The sequence below is a fragment of the Neophocaena asiaeorientalis genome, unplaced genomic scaffold, assembly GCF_003031525.2.
Source record: "Neophocaena asiaeorientalis asiaeorientalis breed wild unplaced genomic scaffold, Neophocaena_asiaeorientalis_V1.1 scaffold999, whole genome shotgun sequence".
Lineage (NCBI taxonomy): Eukaryota > Metazoa > Chordata > Mammalia > Artiodactyla > Phocoenidae > Neophocaena > Neophocaena asiaeorientalis.
The window spans coordinates 174,455-194,597 of NW_020171794.1; positions in this window are offsets into that span (position 1 = coordinate 174,455).

The window sequence follows — 20,143 nt, forward strand, 5'->3', positions numbered from 1 at the left end:
ATTCAAAGAGTGTATGAATTAATGAATGAGTTAAGCTTTAAAAGAGATAAAGTCAAAATGAAAAACCAAGACATCTCAGTTGCTGGCCAGAATTATGTCCCATATGTTTTTTGTTTGTTTGTTTTGTTTTGTTTTGTTTTTGCAGTACGCAGGCCTCTCACTGTTGTGGCCTCTCCCGTTGCGGAGCACAGGCTCTGGATGCGCAGGCTCAGCGGCCATGGCTCACGGGCCCAGCCGCTCCGCGGCATGTGGGATCTTCCCGAACCAGGGCACGAACCTGTGTCCCAGCATCGGCAGGAGGACCCTCAACCACTGCACCACCAGGGAAGCCCTGTCTTATATGTTTGAAGAAATTTCAAAAAGTTTTTCATCCAACCATCTTACCTTAATCTTTTGTAGTTAAAAAAATGGAAATCTCAACTCATCACACTAATTTCCTTAAGAATTACTAACGGAGGTCCTACCACTATATACATAAGGTATTATGTTAAGTGCTTTTCTAATTAAATGTTGAGAAATCTCTTCTGCCCTTAAGGCAGAATTGAGAGGCTGCAAATGAAAAACTATTTTCTAACCTAAGAAGACCTGGGCTCTTTACATTTCTTTCGTATTATAAATATAAAACAACCACTTTCTCTAGCCCTTCTCTTTGTTGCAGTTGTCATAGTCTACCTGCAGATTCCCTAGTCAAACTGAAATATTAATTATGTACAATATCCATTTTTCAAGCTTCCTGGTAATATTTTTACCAACTGCTTGGCTACTGCATAACACAGGTTACCATCTTACCATCACCCAATTACATCTTCCTCACTTTGTTGCAGCCTTCACTAGTGATAGACTTTCCATTTTGTTCAGCCTCTGCCCACTGAAGGTCATGGTCAGTGCCATATCTTATAGCATTCCGATATGGCAGCATCCCAAACTTGAACAATTTCTGAATCATGTAGCTGTTGCTGTATAACAAACTTGCCTAAACCTCAATTTTAAAAAATGATGACTTTTATTTTGCACTAAATTGTAGGTAAATTGGAAAGTCTTCCGTCTGAGATTATGTGGAGGGGATTCTCGCAGTCTGAATAGGGACCATTCTAGGCCAGTCAGCCTGCCAACAGAGAACCCCTACCAGATGAGCGGAGCCACTTACCTGACCCGGAGTTAACTGCCAACTTGGAGGAGAACTCCTGTTGACTTGTTAGCAATTGTTAGAGATTATTTTAAACTACTGACATTTAAGATAGTTTCTTAATGCAGCAATACCTAAATAATTTATCCCTTCACATTGAAATATTTTGGAAGGATTTTTCTTCTTTGAAAAGTCCCTTGGGCTTCCCTGGTGGTGCAGTGGTTGAGAGTCCGCCTGCCGATGCAGGGGACACGGGTTCGTGCCCCGGTCCGGAAAGATCCCACATGCCGCGGAGCGGCTGGGCCCGTGAGCCATGGCCGCTGAGCCTGCGCGTTCGGAGCCTGTGCTCCGCAACGGGAGAGGCCACAACAGTGAGAGGCCCGCGTACCGCAAAAAAAAAAAAAAATCCCTGAAATTATAGGCTATAGTATAATGCAAAAAAGCAGAGGAGGCCTGTAATGAATATTCAGTTGGTGAATGTGTTGGCCAATCAGTAGTACTGAGAGTAGTTTAGGGCAAGAAAATAAAAGCATAGTTTAATATTCAATATCTTATGTAAAGTATAGAAAAAGCATTTTACCAGATGCTTAAATGTTAAACAGAATTTTGATGAAAGGTCAAATCCAATTCTTAATAAAATAGCAATAGATATATAATTTAATTATATAATATTATTGCAGATAACATACTGACATATTTCTTTCCAGGCCTTTTCTATGCATTTTTAATATATAATTGAAATGAAAATCTTCACAAGGATATGCAAGCTAAAAACTATTTTTTTATTATTAAACATAAATAAAGAGTTCATTATGTTTAATAAACCTATATATAAAATGAAGAAACAGAAAACATGTTTCCAAACAAATAATTAATGTAAAAGGTATGTATATTCTGGATACTGCTTTCTCTTTAATACTTAAAATTCTGCCTGACACACAGTAGCTGACTTTTCAGTTGAATGAATGACTAAATTACAAGAAATTCAAAACAAAACAAAACTGAAGTACTGACTTCTTTTTTTCTGGGGAGATGGTTAAAGATGGACATTGAATTCTACCTAGTATTTTCAAGAATGTAAGAAAAAGACACCATTTTCAAATACCATTGTTAAGCAATCTGTCAATTTTTTTTTCAAAAAGTGCTTTCATGAGGAGTCTAGGAAAACATCACCTGGGGCTTTGATGACTAGTGCGATAGGGAGAATTCAAACAAAAAAATATCCCATGAAAGTGAGTCTGTGGACAAAGACCCTTGATGCATAAGGAACCTTGGTATGTTTCTAGGAAGGCATAAAATAGAACATAGACTCAAAAAATTAAACATCAAAATATAAAGATATTCTAATGACTCAAGCAAGATTCTTTACATATGTCAGACACTTAGCAAAACTCTCTGTCTTTCAAGGCAGAGGGTATTTTTGGGATGCATTGTCATTGTTTACTTTCCAGGCAAAAGAATAATTAGGCTGAGTTTAGTTTACAGTTTAATTGTCATTTGGGAAATTTTCATAATTGTAATTTGAAAGCTATATATCTTATTTCACTATAATCATCTGTATACTTTGTTACAATATATAAAATATTTAGAACTCAATTAAAATTAAGACAGATTTATTACTACTAAATATAGTGATGCAATTTTCAGTAAAATTTCTAGTGGTACGTTTCCCAGAAAGGATTAAAAGAATCTTTAGATTATTAATAACACACATTCTGAATAGAATTATCTGACTGAAGTTTGATGAATATCATGCATCTAATTTTGAACATGTCAAATTAAATTTGACTACAATGAATCCTTTTAAGTTACCTTCAAGTGTGTTTTATTCATGAAGTTGCACATCTTGAAAATTACAAAAAATATAATGTGCTTGCAAATTCTATGTTTCTGCATGCAAAATAGCAAGACTACCAAGAAATTAAATCATGGAAGCAAAAAACACTGCATTTGTTACTTGATAAAATCTTAAATTATCATAATACAAAAATAACTTTTAAGAGAACAATGTCTTAATTGGTTTATGACAATCAAATCCAAACAGGATATCTCTATATTTATATCAGTTCCATCTACCAGACAAATGTGGCTTATGTAATGTAGTTCTCCATAAAAATCATCATTTAGTGTACAGCTGTCCACAGTTATCTATTGCAGGAAAATTGTCCCTTTCACTAGCATTTATTAAGAACCCATTTACATGCGACATTTTGTTCTTGGTGTCACAAAACTGCTTAATGAAAATAATAGAAGGTTTCAAATGCTGCTGTTTTCCCCTGTGCAGTCATTGAAGGTAATTAATATTTTAGCTAGACTGAACTAAGCCACTTTTAGCTAGACTGAACTAAGCAATATTTTAGCTAGACTGAACTAAGTCATAAAGTAATGGATAAAAGCGTTTTTATTTTTGCTTTGCTCCTTACAAAATATGTTTATTGGAGGAGAAAACACAGGAAGTGCACAAACGTATAAAGAATAAAATCCACTGTACTCCTGTCATCCAGCAGCAGCCATAGTTAATATGTTTCCAAAGTTTTTCTTTTCCCTGTTCATTTTAATATATGGGGTTTTTGTGAATATCAGTCATAGCTATGTCCCATATGTAGCTGATATTCATAATGCACTTTGATGTAAGATAGATATCTAGAGGTAAATGTATAGTGTTAAATTCACGAGGCTGTGTCGCATGGAGCTGAGGAGACAGTCAGCAGGCATGTGAATCCAGGTTCTGTCTCAACCAGCTGAGTAAACAAGTCACTCAATCTCTCTCTATCTTCATTTCTTTATCTGTAAAATGGGAATAGAAATAGTTCCTACCTCACAGACTTGTTACAAGGATGAAACTAATTCATGCAAAACTCTTGGAATATAAATTAAATCAAGAGATGCTAGTTATTTTTTTCAGGCTCTTATTATTTATTTTCAAACAGCTTTCCAGAAACAGTGGACATCCTTTTTAGAAGTAAGCTCTCCAGTAACAAGTGGGTTCACACACACCCACACACACACACACAAACACACATAGTATTTAGTGTGTATAGTTGTGTGTATATAATAAATTAAAATAATGAAACTTAAAAATACCAAAATCATAACTTTTTTAACATCATGAAATAGTCCTGAAACAGAGAAACTGGAAAAGATAGCCAAATATGAAGCTTAAAGAACACTACCTATAACTAAGCACAATGAGTCAGAATGTCTCTCCTTTACTCTCCCTATATTTCTAAATAAACCATAATTATATCTGCATGACTTTAAATCAAGTCATCCTAACTCCTCCCCAGAGATGTCTACCCATTCATCTGCATCAGTGCAAATTCACACCACCCAAGTATTAGAAGCTCCAGTGATTTAGAAAGTGGGCCTAGAGGGAACTTACCTCAACATAATAAAGGCCATATATGACAAACCCACAGCTAACATCATTCTCAATGGTGAAAAGCTGAAAACATTCCCTCTGAGATCAGGAACAAGACAAGGATGTCCACTGTAACCACTTTTATTGAACATAGTTTTGGAAGTCCTACCTGCAGCGATCAAAGAAGAAAAAGAAATAAAAGGAATCCAAATTGGGAAAGAAGGAGTAAAATTGTCACTGTTTGCAGATGACATGATACTATATACATAGAGAATCCTAAAGATTCTACCATAAAGCTACCATAAAACTACTAGAGTTCATCAGTGAATTCAGTAAAGCTGCAGGATACAAAATTAATACACAGAAATCTCTTGTATTCCTATACACTAACAAAAAAAGTTCAGAAAGAGAAATTAAATTCCTACTATCCTGAAATCATCTTAACACTTTATGCCATTATGCATGGACCTCACTCTCCATTAAGCATGGACCTCATTATCCATTATGCTACTCTCTTATATATAGAGTAACGTGGCCTTCCCCTTGTTGCTGTCAGAGGCACGCTGGGCCCTAGTGCCCTACAGGCAGAACAGTGTGTTGACATGCACATCTTCATGAAGATCTTTGCAGAGAAAATGTACCCAAACCACACTACCTCTCTTTCTTTCCACTCATTGTCATTGTCACTTTTTTATCACCCATCATAGAAACTTTTCTTCTCTTGGCTGAAGATTCAGTCTCTCACACCACCATTTAGAACTGCAACAAAATTGCCCACAACACCAAATTTATCTCCAGAACACCAAAGTTTGGAAATGCCTCAACTGGGGAAATATTGAAGCCCATTGAGCTGCAATGGGACTACATGAGGGTGTATATTATCACTGAAAAAGAGTCCTCTAAAACTTATTTACCCATACGTACTGTCTGGCTTCTGGCTTCATAATTTTTTAATACACTATATTATATGTGCCACTTAAATGGCATTGTTTAAACAAGTGTGCAAATTCGCAATATGTGTTGCAGTCCATCTATCCATTGTCCACAATATTCACTGCTATATCATTAGGGTTTCTTGAGGTTTCTGTACAGCAGATCTGGCTATAACCTAGCACACCATTCATTTGTTTTTCTATAAAAGAACTATTGTTAGATTAATAAGACTTCTAGATTTACTAGCTTATAAACAACATTTATTTTTTTGTCTAGAATTTTGGATTTTTATGGAGTCATATTTTGCCTAGTTTTAGTGAAATATCTTAAAATTATGAAGAATATGATCATTTTGTTATTCTGCCTGATAAATATAGGCATCCCTATAGAAATCCAGTTCAGTCTAGTTTAACTTTCCTTAGATTATTTTAGGACACTGAGTTTTAAAAACTTTTGAGTAACATCATGCCACCTTTTGTATGCAAAATAGAGATTTCCTACTATGAACTCCTTTCACTTAATTTTATTGATGTAAATCTAGTGAAGTTTCCAGATTTATGAGGTAGAGAGAAATAATTTTTTATGCCCTATTTTTGAATAATTTTCCCTTGGTTGAGGAGTTTACCAAAAAAATAAAACTAAACAATAAAAGAATGGCAAGTACAAGTAGCAATTTCTGGTACACCTGATGGATAGATTCTAGTTTGGGTGCTAAAAATACTAAATCAGGGCTTCCCTGGTGGCGCAGTGGTTGAGAGTCCGCCTGCCGATGCAGGGGACACAGGTTCGTGCCCCGGTCCGGGAGGATCCCACATACCGCGGAGAGGCTGGGCCTGTGAGCTATGGCCTCTGACCCTGCGCGTCTGGAGCCTGTGCTCCGCAATGGGAGAGGCCACAACGGTGAGAGGCTCGCATACCGCAAAAAACAAACAAACAAACAAAAAACAAAAAAAAAACAACTAAATCAGCAAGGCTCACAGTCATGAGGAAGATGCCAAAATTCATGCGTGGGTCATTAAGTTTAATTATTTTAGTGATGAAAGGAATGGAATATATTGATTTAGAGTATATAAAATATTCTTTACTACAGTACCCCAACTTCAAAAGGTGCTTTCCCCCGCAAGTGGCGCTATCGTTGATTCTTCAAGAGGCCATTTTTCATTCTATAGATCCAGGTGCCTCTGATGTATAAGTTAAAATAACAACCATTTAACCCATGGGAATTAACATGTTGCTTTACATTTACCTTATGAATTCCATTTTTTGTTCATATGTGAAATACCACAGAAGGTGAGACTACAAGTAACGTTCATGAAAGTAAGAAAAATTTAAATCTAGAATACATATGCTATCCAGCAGAACAGATCATTGTTCATCCTCTCATCTCCTACTTGTATGCTGGAATCTACCCAATGCCATCAACTTGCTATAAAGAAAGTGGCTAGTCCCTTCAGGTGATGGGATGATAGAGTGGGTTCCACATTTCCACATTGGACACTCAGAATAGGCAATTCCCAGGTCAGATTTTATAGAGGGAAGTACATGATATTTAGTACATATAGAATCAATCTTTCAGCAATTCTCCCCACACTGTTCATAGGCCCATTGATCAAATCCTTGAATCATGAAAGGTAGAAGCTGATTGACAAAGCTGATTGACATCCACAGGACAGATTGTGAAGAATCTCTTCTGCAGTAGGGCCTTTGGAAAGCATTTACGTGGGTGATGGAAAAGGTAGTCTCATGTTCACAGGTTTTCTACCCCTACTCAAGCACAGAAGAATGGGCCTTGAACTTGTAACTATTCCTTACATAGACCTAAAGCCCTGACAGCCCATCCTGGATTTATCCCCTGATGTGGGAATATCTTTTCCTTCTTCAGACTCAATGTGTACTCCTTTGTTCTGCTTAAGCATGTGCATCATATGGCACCTGGTCAACCCCAGGCTATATCTGTTCCTGGTAGAGAGTGAATAGCGTCCGTTGTTTACAGCATGGTGGGGTGCATGCAGACTATGGCCTTGCCTTCGCCACAGGATGACACAATGGCCATGGGGGACCAGCACCCACTACTGAAGCTTTCAAGAAGACCATCCACACATAACTTCTTAAAACCCACTTTCATGTTTTTATTTAGTCCCAGACTATTTCTGTAAATAACTGCAAAATATTACCATTTTATAGTCTATATTCAGACCATTTATTCTCGATTTAAAAGAGGAGGGAAATGAAATAAACTGTTTAATGTCCCACCTGCTAGGAATATTTCCTTTCTTTACTTTCTTTCTGGGCCAGGCCTTAGTGAACTAAGATACCTTGAAAGTCCACTTCCAGCTTACACAAACCTTATTGGGCAAGCTGCCTGTAATACGCTTAGCTCCCTATTAACTTTCTTCCAAAGAGAATTTAGGGCTTCCGTGGTGGCGCAGTTGTTGAGAGTACTCCTACCGATGCAGGGGACACGGGTTCGTGTCCCAGTCCGGGAAGATCCCATATGCCGTGGAGCGGCTGGGCCTGTGAGCCATGGCCACTGAGCCTGTGCCTCCGGAGCAGGCTCCGCAACAAGAGAGGCCACAGCAGTGAGAGGCCCGCGTACCACAAAAAAAAAAAAGAAAGAAAGAAAGAAAGTTTATGATTTTACATAACAGGAAAACTCTATCTCTTCTAAACTACTTATGTATATTTTATATCCCTCAATACATTTTCCTTCTAGCACCTATCATTGATGCAAATTTACATTTAATTACATGCTCATTTTACGGATAACAAGTTTTCTCACTAGTCTATGTTTCCTTAGGGCAGGGATGGGTTTGGTTTATTTTACTATTGACTCTCTTGCACAAAATACTTAGCAGGGATCAACTCACATTGTCTATGAAAAAAATCATGAGTATACTAAGTTTTATTAGAAAGCAAATGATCAGCATGCATGGGAAAAAAATCGCTATTTTTTTTCTCTTAACATTTCTTTCATTCATAGAATACTCTAATTTGAAAGTTGAAAAGGGTCATCATACAAGTTGCTCAGAGATAATTTTTATAATGTGTTCTGATAAAACTGCTAACCTTTCCCCTTCTTAAACCCTTGCACATTTTCAGCCATAGAATCTTAATTTTGTAGAATTGTTTTTACAAAATCTTGTCTTTAATGACAGGGTTTCATTTTTCATATTTAAAAAATTTAGTATACTTTTAAAATTATGTAAAAATTGCAAATATGCCCATAAATCCTGCATTCTGCTTCTTTGATTGTCAATGTTTTACTTTACTATGGTACACATGCTTAATTTTAATATTTGAAACCTAATTACATAGGTCTAGAATATGAATAAAGTTAGTCCCTCCTTTCACTTCTTTCATTTGCTATACTGCATAATTACTCATTGTAAACTAATACCTAAAAGAAATAGAATGATATTTTTTTGATCAACATCAGAGGCTATATAGTATTTTCCATTTTACTAATTTGTTTTAAACTAATGTTTAACAAAGGGTTTAATAGTAGTTACTGTTGGGAAATGACAGTGACTTTTACAAGAAACTTACAAACTTGAAATGTTAAAATGTGGAAGATTTAATTAAGTGCCATTCTGTATCTCTGATTATTTATCACTCTTCAAAAATGATTCACTCTGAGAATGTAAATGTAGAGATATAAAATAACACCATCAAGACTGTGGTCATAAATAGGCAGGCAATAACTAACAGCATGCCTTATTTACTCAGTATGATTTTTTACATTTTAACAAGAAAGATTATTCAAGGACAGTTGCTTTTAATCTCTATGGGATGAATCACACACTCTCAAGATTGCATGCTATTTATGGACACTTTTTGAAGAATAAATATAGTCTCTCACTAAACATTAATTAATATTAATAAAACTTAGAGTTAGCAAATCTGAAATACTGTACCAAAAGGAAGAAATATTTTCTCAGAGTTTTTTTTTTTTTCTTTTTGGCAGTGCCACACGGCATGCAGAATACTTAGTTCCTCAACCATGGGTCGAACCCGTGCCCCCTGCAGTGGGAGCACACAGTCTTAACCTCTGGATGGCCAGGGAAGTCCCTCAGACTTTTTAAAGATAAAGTGTGTGTCACAGTGCCTAGCTCCAAAATGGGAATTAGTAAGTGGGAAAGGATTCATTTCAAATGAATGAAATTTTTTAGTGAATTTTGATATCACTGACAAATTGCTTTCTACTATTAAAATCATATGAAGCATAATAATATTTATAGTTGCATGGGAACACGAATATTGCCTTTAATATATTAAAGTGAAGTAGGCAAATACTTTTAATAAGACACAAATGTTTCAGTTATGCAAGATGAAAAAGTTCACATTATATAATGTATATAATGGTGACTCTAGGTAACAATACCATGTTGTATACTTGGAATTTGCTAAGAGGGCAGATCCTAAGTACTCTTAGCACAAAATTTAAAAATAAGCAAAAGCTAACTATGTAAGGTAATTAGATGTTAATTAGCTTGATTGTGCTGATAATTTCACAGTGTGTATGTATATCAAATCAACAAGTTATACAGCTTAAATATATACAATAAAAAAACAGAATTGCTTTTTATTAAATGACAACATAAAAAGGTGATTACACATACATTTGATAAAGCATCCCATAGATAATATACACAAAGAACTTTACAAATCAAGTAACAAAATGCAGAAAACCTTTAAAAAGTTGGCAAAAGACTCAGAATGACATTTTGGAGAAGAGTATTTCAGAATGATCAATAGACACATGAAAAGGTACTCAACTTCATTAGTTACCTGAGAAAAGTAAGCTAAACCTTCAATGTGGTACCTGCTCTATTAATAAGACAATAATACTAAGTGCTGGTGAGAATGAGTAACAGCTATAAATCCAATACTCTGCTGTTCAGAGTATACATTTTTATAACCAGTGCAGAAATCTTTTTGTCAGTACTTAACATTAGCTGAACATACACAACACTGCAAGTCAGTGTATACTAGAAATTTAACTAGTATATATACTTCAAGAGAAATATTTAAAACAATGTGTTCATATATTCAGCAAAAGAAATGACTGAAATATTCACAGAACTATTTTATTACTCCCAATTTAGAAATAACTCAAATGCCCACAAACACCAAAATTGTTAAAAATGGAGAATTTATAAAATAGAATACTGTAGCAATGAAAAAATTATTGCTGTCAAACACACAACATAGATGAATCATAAAATAATATTTAGCTAATGAAATCATACACAACCTAGCAATATATATCACTATATGTATAGACACAGAGACACAAACACACACATATATAGAGTTCACAAATAGACAAAAAGCAAAACTAATCTATGGTGTTAGAATTGAAATAGTGGTTATTTGGGGGACAGGCTAATAACTACAATGGTACTTGCGGTTTCTTGTGTGCTAGAAATATCTATTTCTTAATGTGGAAAATTTCAATATATCATATAATTAAACATTACATATAAGATGTAATCAAATTTGATAACCACATAGATGCATGACTATACATCAGAAGATTAGTATCTTTTGATGAAAGTTACTGTGAAAGTAAATGAATATCCTAGAAATATTTTATAATACTTATAGAGTAGAATGAGGCATCTACATAAATTCAGATTGGAAATGAAGATTTAAGGTACTTCTTCAAATTTTAGAAAACTTTGCATAAAAAATAGAGGATAGACTTATGAACACTGAGTTATTGTAGAAGACAGATCTATTCCAAATAAACAATGGCATTCTATCAGAGCTGTCTAGAAACTGACTGGAATGTTACTTGGATTCATGAGTCCCACAATCATCAAATTTATTGAAATAGGATCAATTTTCATTTTTAAGAGTTATTTATCCTGTCTTTTGTTTTGTTTTGTTTTACCTTAACAATTACTCACTGAGAATTTGTTGGTACAATATATTTTTCTAGGAGTATCCTGTAGACTGGATTTTTTTCTTTAGCAAAGATGTAGATTAAATAATACTTTCATTTTTCATTTTAACTCAAGAATCGATGGTAGTCAAACTAAAGTGTGGTATATCACACTAGTTAAATCCTGTGCTGTGAATTCAGACTTCCAGGGTTTGAAGACTCTTTCCACAGTTTCCTGGCTCAGTGATGTATGTAAATTTATTTCAACCTTTTATTCCTCAGTTTCCTCGGCAGTAAAGTGTGGATAAAATTGTTTCCACTGCATAAAACTTTTCTGAAGATTAAGAAAATTTTATAAGGTATGTATGCCTGGCTACTTGGAAAGCGTCAGATGTCTTTACACTGTAAGTGTTATCTTTTAATGTTATTTTAATTCAGATAAGTATAAAAGTACAAATTTAGATATTTAAAACACTGAAGGATGATTTTTTTCATATTCATAATGCTACATAGACATATACATTTGTTCAGGTATATATATAGAGAGAAAGAAAGATAGTAGGTACATGCATATGTGTAAGAAAAATTAAAATATATCAGTGAAAGATGTTATTTATTTCAGAAGCTTAGTGATATTTTAATTATATTCACTTTATATAAAATTATACCACACTTTCCTGACCAATTCAGGCATTCTGGATGTCCTACCACCCTCACTGAACCTTATTATTATGTGCTTCAAAGTTGTGCAATACTTGGTCAACAAATTTTCTCCTTTCACAACCAGAAGTTATTCAGTTACGTTTCTCATTTCATGGGTCAGTTACTTTCTTTGTTCCTATCCATTAAGGATAAGCCCAAACTATCTTATTGGATTAGGGGCAGGTAGTGTGAGTCTTAACTCTGTTATGGATCTTAGGTTGTCACAGATGAATTGCTTCTCTTTGATACAACTTGAGCAATCTATCTAGTATGTTGAAAAATTCCATCTCTGTAGAAGAAGAAACACAGTTCAGACCAAAGAGATGCTTCTCTTATTTAAAATGAATAGATGGTGGTTATTGGTGGATGATAAATCCACAATCCATTTAAAGCTGCTAGTCAATTGTCTGTTGAAGAATAGACATAGCTGAAAAAATATAGAGAGATTGTATAGTTGCACCATGAGCAATTTCTCCTGGAATAAGTTAAACTACTAAAAGTAAATAATAGAAGCCAGAAAACTTTATTTTTTTTTTGTAAGTGAAGTAACAGAGAAATAGAAATCTTTCCATTTTCTAAATGTGCAAAGGAGAAAGTTTAGGTATGTGGGCTCAAAAAATGTTTGGGAAAAGCTGAAGAGGAGGCAACTGAGATGAGGAAAGATACCTCTTTCTCTCCCTCCCTCTTTCTCCTTCTTTCTCCCTTTCTCTCTTCTTTTAGGTAAAAGTCCATTTTTATTTCCCTCATATAATGGTATGAACAAATTGCAGAGGTCATTTTGGTGTTGGTACATTCAGAAATAATGTGTAAGTTCTTTGAGAATTATGTAATAATTTATTTTTGAGTAAATAAATTAATTTAAAAATTACTGGCTTTGTGGTTAAAAAGTTTCTTAAAGAGTAGTTTGTGATTTTCAACATTTTTGAATATGATGTAAGTAGAAATTTATATTATCAACGAACATTTATTTCAAGATAAATAAGACATGAATCATGCTGTTTGTTTCACTGCATTTCTGGGGATTTGAGTGTGACTGCAAAGGACAAACATACATGTGCACTTTCTTCAAACTTAAGAGCTATCTGAAATAAAATTCATGAAATAATGTTGCTCTAAACCATAGTTCTGCATCAATAGGATTTTATACAACCAATAAGAAATAAATAGATTTCAGATGAATAAATGTATTTTGCATTTTTCTTAAAGAACTAAATAGTGTATGATTAATTTTTCCAATACAAGGAGATAAATTATTCTGGCGAGCAAATATATCTCAAAATTAGAAAAAAATGAAAAAAGTATAAGAAATGTATAAATAATCACACTTGTAGTGGTAGTGAAATTTCATAGAATTAATATTAAATTCTTTATTTAGAAGTTTTCTTTTAATCCTATGCCATATAGAAAACAAATAAAATGAATGGTGAGTTTTAGAGAGAGTAAATATTTAAAGCAGATATTTGTTTATTATTTTATCATAAGCTATATAATGTCTAATTTTATTTTAACTTAGAAAGAAAAGGGAGGGATTGCACAATCCATGTAGGCTTATAGCATAGGTTTATGTATCAAATTTGATATTAGATTTATATGTAGAACCAGTTCATTAAAGGTTTTTAAAAATAATTATTTGCTTTTTGAGTACCATTCAGCTATATCTACATGTTACATGAAAAATGATATGTTATTATGAATTCATGTGTTATTATATATGTATACATATATATGGCAAATATTTGTCTGCAATATCAAAAGTCTATTACCCAACATTTGCATGCATACCATCTTAGAAGAAGAATCCTAAAGAAATCGTAAACAAGAGCTTACTTTTTTTCTAAGAGCCCTGTAACATTTCACAGTATATTAAGTACTTTACTAAATCATATAATACTTTAGAATGTTTTTCAAAGTAAACACACACCTTCATTTTTCTCCTAATACAAAATCTATTACATTAAATAAATATCTGGTTATTTGACATATTTTTCATCTACAACATTGTTTATGTGTACTTTCTCCCTATTTTCTCTATTAATGAACATTTTGGACATTGTTTTGTCTCTTTGCTTTCTTTCCTTCCACCCTTTCCTTTCTTCTTCATTTAAAAAAAAAAAAATTGGAAAGAGTTCAGTGTCAGTGACCTGTGCACAAACTACAAAAAGCCAAAGCCATTTTCATTGATATCAGGAGACCAGACTGAGCCAAATAGGCACCCTAAAATAGGAGCAGGACAATCTAACTAAGGAAGAAAGTTGGTCAGTTAATAACCTTTTTGACACTGTGTTGAATGTCCCAGGACCAAGATTTTCCTTATAGGAAGTAGCCCAGAGAGGAAAAAAGAAAGAATCTAAAGAGGAAAAAGAGGAAGATGTGTCTCCCCAAGACATAGTTACACTTAAGCATGATCCATCATGACTCTAGAACATGTTTAGCTAAATTCATCTTCATAAATTGAGGACCATGCAAAGAACATGAACTGGGTAAAGGGAAAATAGAAGGGACAATGGCCAAGGAAAAGTAATAATTAAGTAGAAAAAATAAAGTTTTATATACATTTTTATTCTTTCTTTCTCACTTGCCTTCTGACTACCTGTCAACTGTTTCCACAGGGCTTCTTGCTGACCAGGAAACAAATCCTTCGCTACTGTATTTTTCTTTCTTATTTCATTAATTTTTTCACTTACCTTCAACATTTCCTCCACTTAATTTTTTTAAAGTTTTTTATATTTCTCTAAGTCCTTAATTTGAAGACAGATCAATATTTTTCAAGTTTTCTTATTTTGTCAATATATGATTTAAGGCTATGTATTTCCTTCTTTTTTTCACTACATTCTGTTTTAATTATTTTACATATTAATGTTGAGTTCCCCTTTGATCCATGAATTATTCAGTAGACTGCTTTCAAATTTCCTAAAGCATTATATTTATTTATCCTTTTCACCATTGATTTCAAGTTAATTATCTATCTTTACATGCAATTTCCTTGAAATGTGATACTTGTTCTATGACTTATTATGTGGGTCATAATATCTTACAGTTTTGGAAGACAAAAGTATGAAATCAGTCTCTCTGGGCTAATATAAAGGTGTTGCAGAGGCTGGTCCTTTCTGGAGGCTTTAGGTAAGAATCCATTTCTTTCCCCTCTCCACCTTCTAGATATCACCTGAATTCCTTGGCTCATTGCCCCTTTTTCCATCTTCAAGTCTAGCAACCTAGCATCTTTAAATCTCTCTCAGACTCTTTGACCTCTGCTACTGTCATACTATCTTCTTCTCAAATGGTGACTCTCCTGATTCTTTCCCTTATTGTATTGAGTTCATCTGATAATCCAAACTAATCTTCACATTCAAGATCTTAATTTAATCATATTTGCAAAGTCCTTGCCATGTAAGGTAATCCATTTTTTTATAAGTTCTGAAGTTGGGAAGTGAAAATCTTTGGTGGCAGCAGTATTTTACCACATGTGCATTCTCTAAATATTGATGGCAGGATTCTATGTATGTCTTCAAATCAAGCTTGGAGTAAGATTTCTGGGAATCAAGAAAGTTGAGACCTATAAATTTGAATGAACTATGCTTTCATGTGAACAGGAAAAATTTGCCTCTGAGAATAATAGCAAATTATTTCAGTGGAGTATACTTACTGTGCTTCTTTTTCTGCTTAATTAAGAGGGTAAATTCCAGTGGGTCCAAATTGGTCACTCCGTGGTCACTTCTAGGTATCATGCAGTGTTTAATTCTGGCATGCTTAAAAGCAGCAGCAATGCCTAAGGCTTTCCAACGGGAAGACAACGGGAATAGATCTTATAATGTTAAAATAAACAAAATGAAAGTATGATCCTGCTACCTATGAGAGAATCATTCAGGATGCTGAATGGAATGGAGAGTGATCCAAAGCCTACTTTGATTCTTCAGTGACTGATAATCTTCAAATTTCTAGCCAGATGTTGATCAGTTTCCAAGGGAGACAGTAAAGATGAGAGTTGATTTAACTCTCACTGACTTAGCCTTCCTCATTCAGGCTAAACACAGGGACTACTAATAAAACCATTGTATCATTAATTAATCACATATAAAACTTAAAAGAGAATTGTGAACTCAAAATGTTATTTTATGTAAGCTAATTGGTTCCATAAAAATTAATAAACAGATAATAATGGTACATGGAGAGCAATTTCTCAAATATATTTTATGTGTCCCAACTAGGAGCCATCTAAGCAAATCAAAATTACTCATTTATATTTTATCAGAAACTATCATTAATAAAATAATACAAAGAGCAATTTCTTGGTGAAACTTCTCTGTTAGAGTTAGATGAATTTATGAAAGAGGTTTGGCAAGGTAAGCATGACTGTCTTGCCTAAACATGTCTATATCAATTTGAAAATGAGGGTGGATGGTGTATATCCTAGTCTGTGTCCAAAGCCCAAGAACCAGGTGTGCCAATATCTAACTGCAGGAGAAAATGTATGTCTTAGCTCAAGTAGAAGGACAGATTCACCCCTCCTTCCCCTTTTTGTTCTATTCAGGCCTTTAGTAGGTTGGATGATGTCCATGCGTTGATGAGGATGAGCTTCTTTACTCAGTCTACTGATTCAAATACTCACACTAAAAGGCAAAAGAGCATTTTGAAGATACAGAAAAAGCACCAGAACCAGACTCAGATATGGAAATGTTGTTGGAATTATCAGAGTGAATTTAAAACAACTATAATTATTATGCTAAGTGATCTAATGGATAAAGTAGGCAGCATGCAAGAGTATATGGGCAATGTAAGCATAGAGAAGGACATTCTAAGAAAAGATTTAATTGATAAAAATGACTGAAAATTTCCCAAATTAGTGTCAAGCACCAAACCATTGATCCAGGAATCTCAAAGAACACCAGGAAGAAAAATGGCAAAAATATTTACTCCTAGACATATCATAATTAAACTGCAGAAAATCAAAGATAAAGAAAAAATCTTGTAAGAAGACAGAAGAAATAAACACCTTATCTATGGAGGAGCAAAGATAAGAATTACATTGGACTTCTCATCAGAAACCATTCAAGCAATAAGAGAGTGGAATAAAATATTTAAATTATTGAGAGAATAATAAAACCATTGTATGGTATTCTGTATCTTGAGAAATTATCCTTCAAAAGTACAGGACAAATAAGACTTTCTCAGACAAAAAAAAATAATTGCACAGATTTGTTGCCAGTAGACCTGCCTTGGAAGAAAGCTTAAAAGAAGTGCTTTGGAGAGAAGGGCATTGATATAGATCAAAAATTTGGATCTACTTTCTAAAAAGGAAAAGCATTGGAGAAGGAAAAGTGAGGATAAATTAAAAACTTTCATTTTTCTTATTTTTAATTGATCAATTGTAATTGATCAGATAACAGTTCAAAATAATCATAGTAACAATATATATAATTATATATCTTTATGGGTATATATAATACCCTATGATACAAGAGGTAGGAGGAAGGGATTAGAAATATTTTGTTATTATACAGTACTCACACCACGCATAAAATGGTATATTGTTATTTGAAAGAGGTCTTGAATTAATTTAAACATATCTCACAAAATCTCTGGCAGCAAATAAAGTTTAAAAAAGTATAACTGATATGCTAAAAAACAAGAGAAAATCAAAACACATAAAAACCTCAATTAAAAGTATAAATGGAAAAAACACAGTGGAAGATAAAAATAGAAGCAAAGAACAAGGGAAAAAATAGAAAATAACAAATATAGTAGATATTAATCCAACTATATCAATAATCATTTTATATGTCAATGGTCTAAATATAGCAACTGAAAGGCAAATATTCTCAGAGTGAATAAAAAAACAATACCCCATTATATGATGTCTATGAAAATTAACCTTAAATTTAAAGACACATATTTTAAAAATACAGGGATGGAGAAAGATATACCATGCTAACACTAATCAAAAGTAAGCTGGAAGTAGGTATATTAGAGACAGAGAAGACATAAGAGCAAGGAAATTTATCAGTGACAAAGAGGGGTACTATATAATGATAAAGGGGTCGATTCTCCAAGAAGCCACAAGAATCCTTAATCTGTATGTACCTAACAATAGAGCATCAAAATATAGTAAGTAAAAGTTGATAGAATTACAAGAAGAAGTAAATTAATCCATTCTTATAGTTAAAGACTCAACACCACTTTATCAGAAATGGACAGATCCAGAAGGCAGAAAATCAGTAAGGATACAGAGGAACTCACGAGTATCATCAAGCAACTGGGTATAAGTCATCTAGGACTATGCTTTCCAACAACAACAGCATGCACATTTTCTCAGGCTCACGTAGAATAAACACCAAGGTAGATCACATTATGGTCCACAGAATACACCTTAATGAATTTTAAAATATGGAAATTGTACAATGTAAGCTTTCTGATCACAATGAAATTAAGCTAAAAATCGTTAACAGAAAGAAAACTGGAAAATCCGTAAATACTTGGATATTAAAAAACACACTTCTAAATAACACGAGTCAAATAAAAATTTTCAAGGGAGACTAAATATATTTTGAACTAAATGAAAATGAAAACTTATCAAATTTGTGGGATGGTCTAAAGAAATGAACAGACCAGACATTTCATCAAAAAAGATATACAGGTGACAAAAAAGCATATGAAAAGATGTTCTACATCACATGTCATTAACAAAATGCAAATTAAAATAATGAGATATCACAACTAGCCTACTTAGAATGGCCAAAATCCAGTACTGACAACAAAAAATTCTGGTATAGTCCAACTTATCTGGTCTCCAAGCTCAGCTGATGGGGCTGAATTTTTTTAGGATGACCTTACTTATATTTCTGTTTGTTGGCTTGATATGTGTTTGGGCGATATGTGTCATCCAGCAGGCTAGCCCAAGAACAGGAAGAGAGAACTACTCAAATGAGCAAATGCTTTTCAAGTCTCTGCATGTATCATATTTGCTCTTGAGTCATTGGTCAAATCTGGTTATCTGACAGAGTCATCACTCAAGAGGCAAAAAAATATGCCCAACCTATTCATAGGAGGAGCTGCAAAGTCACAATTTAAAGGGCACACAGAGATGTGAAGAATTGTGGTCATTTTCTCCATTTGCCACAATTGCAAGCTTGCTTTTGTCATTTAATAGATATGTAGTAGATTCCTTGCTTTGTAATTTTAATACAAATTAAAATAATTTGTGATAATTTCTTCTGTCCTTTTTTTGTTCTTGTATAAGTAATAACTGCCTATATAAAAAATAATGCTTATATATTCCTCTCTCTACTGGTATGACCTCATACTTATTTTTATTCTCTTAATCCATTTATCTTAATAAGACAGTGTTAAGTAATAGCAGTGATGGCAGAAATGAATGACTTCATTAACTACACACACACATATATATCATATTTGGAATAATCAAGCTATTTTACTGGAAATATTTTCATTTCATCAGAATTGATTCATTTTGTATTCATATTTTCCATGCACAAAAAGATGAAATCATTGAGTGAAAAGGAAATTTCTACAAGCCAGAAAAGACACTCATATGGGCAAATGCAATCACTTTATTTTTTGTACTGTCTCATTTAAACGCTTATAATTTTAATAAATAGCTTATGTTTCATTTTTTTCTCAGTTGTTGCTAAATAACATATCACTGTGAAAGATAAATGCATTCCATAAATATTGAACTGTTTTATTTAATTACGTTGGGCAATCCTTAAATTATTTTTTACCCTCTTAAAAGCTAGTAAATATATTGTGTTAAGAATGACCAACAAAAATAAAATATTTCTTAATATTCTTTGAAAAATATATGTTTGTGTCAGAATTTCTGCTCTTAGCTTAAGTAAGTTTCATTATAATAGTGTCCTCTTTACAGCAAAATTTGTCTTGTTAAAAATGCATAAGCTGGGCTTCCCTGGTGGCGCAGTGGTTGAGAGTCCGCCTACCGATGCAGAGGACACGGGTTCATGCCCCAGTCCGGGAAGGTCCCACATGCCGCGGAGCGGCTGGGCCCGTGAGCCATGACCGCTAAGCCTGCGCATCTGGAGCCTGTGCTTTGCAATGGAAGAGGCCACAACAGTGAGAGGCCCGCGTACTGCAAAAAAAAAAAAAAAAAAAAAAAAAAAAA